Source organism: Nannospalax galili, unplaced genomic scaffold, assembly GCF_000622305.1.
Source record: "Nannospalax galili isolate Female #2095 unplaced genomic scaffold, S.galili_v1.0 scaffold828, whole genome shotgun sequence".
Classification (NCBI taxonomy): domain Eukaryota; kingdom Metazoa; phylum Chordata; class Mammalia; order Rodentia; family Spalacidae; genus Nannospalax; species Nannospalax galili.
This window is the reverse complement of record NW_008359075.1, coordinates 1,517,507-1,524,828: the sequence shown is the minus strand read 5'-3', so window position 1 is coordinate 1,524,828 and position 7,322 is coordinate 1,517,507. Positions and strand designations below refer to the sequence as shown.

General features: G+C 36.5%; 1 protein-coding gene across 1 annotated transcript in view; it reads right to left on the bottom strand.

Moving 5' to 3' along the window:
* Positions 1–7,322, bottom strand: part of Cntn6 (contactin 6) — a 384,479-nt gene that overhangs the window by 310,172 nt on the left and 66,985 nt on the right.

The window sequence follows — 7,322 nt, the reverse complement described above, 5'->3', positions numbered from 1 at the left end:
TCATTTTTTTTGGCTGAAAAGTGTTTCCAAGTGTGTGGCCACTTGGAAACTGATAAGAGCAGGAAAAAGAAACGGCTCAGGTTGAAAGGAAAAGCTATTTTCTTTTAACCAAACTTTTTTTTTTTTTTTTTTTCTGGTCTTTTTGAGACAGAGTATCCCTATACCCCTGGAGCTATGTGAACAAGGCTGGACTTGAACTCACAGAGCTCCACTTGCCTCTGCCTCCGGAGTGCTGGGATTACAGGTGTGTGCCATCACACTGTGCTCAAACTCTATTCTTGCATAATGTCCTTGTAAAAAGGCATTTAAAGTTTTTTCTTTTACTTTGAAATGGAACCCTGGATTGCTTTACTACTGGGTGCTGTTCTGTTCTGTGATGTTTTCACTACACTAAAATGTTTTATTACTCTGTAATAAGCTCTGTGATGCTTTCCACTCACTATTTCTAACTGATGATAAAGAGGATAAATTAAGAAAATGGAAAGTTCACCAAATGGTTTAATGAGGCACCTTGTCCAATTAGTCCAAGAAAAGAGTAGATCGAACATGACAGGTACTTTGATTTCTGCTGCCAATGCTCTTATCCAATAAGCCATCTCTCTGACCATGACTTAATTCAATTTTTAAGAATTAATTACTTTGCACCTGGCATAGTGGCACAAACTTTTAATCTCAGGCAGAGGCAGGCAGATCTCTGTGAGACAGAAACCAGCTTGATGTACATAGAAAGTTCCTGGCCAGGTGGAGCTACAGCTACAGGGAGACCATGTCTCATTTCAGAGTATGACAGACAAGGAGACAGAAAATACCAAACACTTTGGGAAAAATTTTGAAAATAATGTAAACACATTTGTCAGTACACATTTCATGGACACAGTAAGGGAAAGCCTTCTTGGAATTTCAAGTCTCAGGTTATTTCTTAAAAGTAATTAATGTAATTGGCAAAGCATCTCAGCTTGAGGCTCTAACACAATCTTTAGAATGCATAGAGCAGGACTTTGAATCTACTCAGCTAGTGATTCTGCCCGCCTCCATATTCATAGCTTGAACTTTTCAGCTTGGGAGTGGAAAACAAAGACTCATACGTATTTAAGACTGACCAGGTAAGTGTTTAGTTTATAATTTCTGTGTTTGCCTGTGTGTGTGTGCATAGGAGTAGGTGTGAGGGTGTGCATGTGTCTGTGTGCAGAAGTCAGAGGTCAATCTCAGATGTTGTTCTTCAGGTCCTGTCCAGCTACATTTTTAAAAAAATTGAGACAAAATCTCTCATTGATCTGGAACTAGCCAAGTAGTCTAGGCAGGTTGGCTAGGGAACCCCAGAGATCTGCCTGTTCACCACCTTAGCATTAGAACTACAAATCTTCACTTGCAGCTATGTGTGTGAAAGGGGAGGGGAAGGGAATCAAACTCATGTTTACAAGGGAAGCGCTTTTCATCAACTGAGCTTTTTCAGCAACCCCCAGTTTGTGTTTTTTAAAGATACATACAACAGTGTTCAGTACAGAGCAAACCAAACAAATGAAATGGCACACAAATGAACAAGTCTTGATTATGAGTCGAGTATATATATAATATTTCATGCATCAGGGGAGGTTGTATCTCCTGGAACTGGAGTTATGGACAGTTGTTAGGCACCATGTGGGTGCTAGAATCAAACCCAGGTCCCCTACAAGAGCATCCAATGCTTTTAATCCCTAAACCATTTCTCCAGCCCCAAGTATATATTTTTAAAAAGGCTACAACTAAAATGATGTAGTCTAGTTACAGTAATAAATTTGTAACAGCATACAATAAGCAGAAATGTTTAAGATGATATGAGCCTTGAATGCTAGCATAATCACATTTCTCTGAACTTCTGATGTTTCTTACTGTTCTATTTGAGTCTTAGATAGCAGCAATTATCCTTCCCCTCTTATATGGCACTTAAGAGCTGTAGAGCTTCTGTCAGATCTAGATATAAAATGGTGCTATCTCCCAGCTTGGATAATTTTGTTTGACTTAGCTCTCATACATCGACTCCTTGTCACTTTAACTCTGTTAACAGTATTTACTTACTCTTACTCTTTTAACAGTATTTCTTGGTTTTAAAATGTCAGTTTTCAACGATTTTAAATAGAATTTTGAAAGCTGTCTTAAATATCTGGAATTTTGCATAAAACTGCAATGTGTTAATCAGCTTTTTGTTATTTTAATAAATACCTAAAGGAATCAACAAGCAAGTGGGAAGGTTTTTCTGAGGTCACACTACTCAGAGGTTCTGCACTATGATGCATTAGCCCTTCTGTCTGTGAGGTAATGAACACAGCAGCTCAGGGTAGTGTAAAACTTGCCATCTCAAGACCAGGATATAAAATTTGAAAGAGGAGCAATGGTGAATTTTTCAATCTTCTTCCAGAGCGGGCCTCCCAGTGACCTATATGACTCTTACTGGATCCCACTTCTATAAGGTTTACCCTTCTCCCACTAGCACCAAGATGGAGACAAGTCTTACCTACATTGACATTAGAGGGACATTTAAGTTGTAAACTATATCACATACTAAAGTAGTAACTTTCATGGAATGAAATATTTAATATATGTGTTATTTTCTCACATTTAGAAAATGTAGTGCCTAATTACTTCCAGAAATTTTAGACTCATATATGTGTTAATCTAGCATCAACAAATCTGATTCATCATAGCTCATAAGTTTCTGCCTTATACCCATATGGAGTTGATCCAGTCACATAGTTTTTTGGTACTATAGCAAGAAGGAGAAAGAGGAAGAGAAAGAGGTAAAGGTAGAAGACCAGAGGTAAAATAGGAAGGAGTACAGGACGAGGAGGAGGAAGAGGAGGAGGAGGAGGAAGAAGGGAAGGACGAGGAGGAGGGGAAGGAGGAGGAGGAAGAGGACAGGAAGAGGAGGAGGAAGAGAAGTAGGAGGAAGAGGAGGAGGAGGAAGAGGAGGAAGAGGAAGAGGAAGAGGAGGAGGAGGAGGAAAAGGAGGAGGAGGAGGAAGAGGAGGAGGAGGAGGAGGAAGAGGAGGAGGAAGAGGAGGAGGAGGAAGAGGAGGAGGAAGAGGAGGAGGAGGAGGAGGACGAAGGAAGGAAGGAGAAATTTCCTCATGAAAATTATCTGTGCATTATTTACAAAGAAAATATAAATAAGATTTACAGTTGAAATTTTTCCCATTTATTAATGTGGGTAGTCCTAGGAATTGTCCCTTTAATACACATTTTTCCTGCCCCAGGACATGTAGATTAACTTTGATATAAAAATGAACTCTAGAATGTATATTAAAATTCCCGATGTATTTTTTCCTTCTAGGAAATATTCTGACTTTTGTCATGGCTTTATTTGTTTTTTATTTCCAATAGTGAATAGGTATGGTCCCAGTGGAGATCTAGTTTTAACCTAATCTTAGCATCTCCTGTTATTTAAAGCAAACAAAATTTTCTAGTCTGTGCTTTTAAAATCTTGTCTGTCTCAAGGGGTAGAATTCAATAGAGATTGGGATAAGAGAAGGGAAAATGCACATTATTGGATTTGTGGAGCTCTTTGTTTTGGCTTGAGCTCTTATTATTTCATGGAAAAAAGAAGAGTTAACACCCCACAGGGTGGATTGTCTGACTTCTATGTTTATTTCATCATACCCATTTTTTCTTAGCAAACACTCAGGGATATGCACAGATATAGTACCTTCTGAACCTAGCACTAGGACAAAGGTTGGTGGAAGAAAGAGCCTGGATGATGCACGAGACTCTATGATCTCTATTCAATGCACAAAGACTCACAGGAAATGATTATTATCATATCTCTTTCCAGGAAGTAGAAATTAATGAAGAGTGGACAGAAAGAATGTCCCCTTGTATCGTTTCCATTTTGTCTGTTGCTTACTCTGCTACTCAAAGAGCAACTCCTACTTTGTTTCAATTTCTGGCATACTTCCTGCTTTTCTTTTATAGACCATCATGCAGAAGAGGGCAGGAATCATACCTTCTTGTTGTTAAAGGTCACTAAACAGCTAACTCGGTGTGTGGTATATTGCACATACTAATATATATCTGTCTCTGCTGAATTGAACACCCTGCCGTGTTCATGTTGTATGCGTGAAGAGCCCATCTACTAGTTGATAGAAAAAACAGTAGAGAAAGAAACAGATGAAAACCTCTCGTCCCACTATCAATATTTAAATAAAAAATAACTTTAAAAGTTCTAAAATATTATTAGGACAATTCTCTAAAATCTTAGAATCAAAGTAGCATAACCTAGGAGCAATAATAAAAGGATGGAGCAGACTAAAGTTTCCCAGGAGGAAATTCTATAGCTAAAAGTCTTCTAATTTGTGATGATGTGAACAGTACTAATAGCATCAACTTTTAGTAATTAATTAATGTATTCAACAAACATCTATTGACCCCCACCAAATGTCTGAAAAATATAAGCCCTGCAGTTAGGAAGCTTAAGTAGAGCGAGGGAGAAGTATATTCTATTAGTTTTTTATGGCTTTTTAAAAATACATACTGATTCTGCTTTATTTCTAGAGGCCAGAAGTCTATAATGGTTTTAACAGGGCCAAAAAGAAGAGGTTGGAAGGAACATACTCCTCTGTGAATTTTCGGGGGAATCTTTTTCTTTGACTTTCTTGGGTTCTGCAGCTTGAACCACAGGGTTCCTTGTGTCATGGTCCTCATCCCATACTTCATGTCAGCAGTATGACACTTGCAAATCTTTCTGCTCACTTCACACTCCAGATTCTGCCTTCCTTCCATAAAGACACTTCAGAGTTCTCCTTTGAATAGTCCAGAATAATTACCCTCATCTCAAGATCTCCAACTTACTCAGACCTTCAAAATCAATTTTAACATTTCATGTAACATTTTGTTTCCAAGCAATAAGGCGCTAGATATTTTGGGAGCCTTTATTTAGCTTTTCATGTTTATAAGCAAAATAATTTAAATGTATATATTTAACAATTGTGTTTCTTAATTAAATGGGCCTTAGATTTCTCCTAATATTACTGAAACAGGAGAACAGTTTTGCACTTGGGAGGTAGAGGCAGGCAGATCTCTGAGAGTTCAAGGCCAGCCTGGTCTACATAGTAGGTTCCAGGACAGCTGGGGCTACAAGGAGACCCTGCTTCAAAAAGACCAAAAAAAAAAAAAAAAAAAAAAGCAACAACAACAACAACAACAAAAAACCAGGAGAACATTTTGTAACCAAAATTAAAAAATGTTTCATGATCAATGATGTCCAGTTAAATAAATGATTCATTGAACAGGTTCAATCAAGAGAGGCTAACATTTGTAGTCAGGTGTAAGGATAAGTTGCAATGTTCATTAAACAAAAGAAAACAGATAAGTTATTGATGGAAAAAATAATGCTTTAATTTGGAATATAAGGGGATTATATATACCTACACACATATATAAATATACATATAAATATTAAAGGATTATAATAGCAAGGGAAAGGGAAACCTCAATAATTGTGGAAGATTCACATGCTTTTCAGAATGAATCAAAGGAAAATGTAAGGACAAAAAGGTATTGCAAATATTAAAGAAATGGAACTCTCTTATCAGCCAATCTAATTCTCTAATTATTCCCACAAGAAGGGAAACTCAATGAAACCTCAAACAAAGCATGCAGGTTTAAAACAATGCTTTCCTGGGTAAAATAACATCCCCTTCTTTGCCTTTGGGGAGATGCTTAGCTGATACTATCTTATTTAAATAACTATGGCTTGGAAAAATAGACCCAATCTGTTCTTTCACAATGAAACTAGGCACCAAGGACATATGATCATTTATCCCTTAGGATAAGGTAAAAGACATGTTGAATCACATCCAATCTGTATAAATAAAACTTAATAGAATAGCTAGAGTATTTCTCAGATTTGATGTGTTCTGAGAATGATAATTTATTATAATTTAACACAAAGGTCTTTCAGAGATCTTATGCTAATTCAATAGACACTTTTAAAGGGCAAAATGTTAATGTAGAATTTTGACAGGAAACTAAAACTTAAGGTAGTCAAATAATTCTTCAAACATGCATAATTTGGGGACACATTTATGACTCTGCTGTCTTCTAATTTATTACATAAAAGAACACATTATTATTTAACTTGAGATCTTTCTTGCAGAGAGGTAGAACTGACATAAATCATAACAATGTGAGCACTTTGAATAAATATGACTGTAGTACTTTGAAATGTTGGATTCGCAAGTGGTTGGAATAATTTTGTAAGGTATTCTCATTCTCCTGGTTTTAATTTTACATATTTTAGCATCTTTGTAGCTTTTCATATGTTGAGATTTCAATTAATTTGAGCCTTTTATAATTTATAGTGTTTTTTGGATGATAAGTTATTGTGATTATTCTTGCATTTTCTCCATTGATATTACTGCTTTGTTATGAACATTTGAGACATGGGTAGTACCTGTCATTATACAAGTAGGATGAATCATACTGAAAATGGCCAAAGAGTTTCTCTGGCAGTCATGTGAACTAATCAAATGCCTATGCTTTGAAACTGTGTAGGCAGGTAGGCTTGGCAATTATGAATAGAACTGGCTGATCTTAACAGACTGTGCTCAACTATTTATAAAATCATCCACAATCGTTGCCTTTGTTACCCTCACAGCTCTGTACACTGTTATTTTGAAGCTCCTTTGTCAGAATATGGAGGCAATTCTACATCCCTTAAGTCTAGGCTGATTGAGTAAACTTGTAGTATTCAGGATACCACAGAAGTGAGTCCATTTTGGTACCAAGCCCTGGCGTCCTGAAACTGTGTTCTTCGTGTTCTCTTGAAACTCTGAGCACCCAACTCACAAGAGCTTAAAGATCACATGATCAAAGACAACGCAGCAAAGTTGTTGCAGCTGAGACTCTACTAGTATAGTTATGAGTCGAATGATTCTAACTTACCACAGACACAACACACCAGAGCAAAATCAGAAGCACAGTCCAGTGGAGCCGATTGTATACCTCCATCCCACAGAACTGTTATATCTATAGATGGTTGTTATTTTTGTCTACTCTGATTTAGAGTGGTTTGTTACAAAGCAAAATTAATAGATAGGCACTACTAGAGTTAGGTTGAATGAAAGAGTATACATATCTTTCCTCTAGTTTTAGTTAGAGAAAAGGAAAGAAAAAGAATTCTAAGATTATTTCCAGGTTTGATAGAGCGTTCCACATCACCTTTATCTGTATTTCACCTTAGCATTCTTTTGCTGTAATAAATTAAAAACTTGAGAATAACTATATGTTTTAATTTTTACTTTATGAAGACCACTATAAATGAAATTATGAATTAATATTTTGATAATGTAA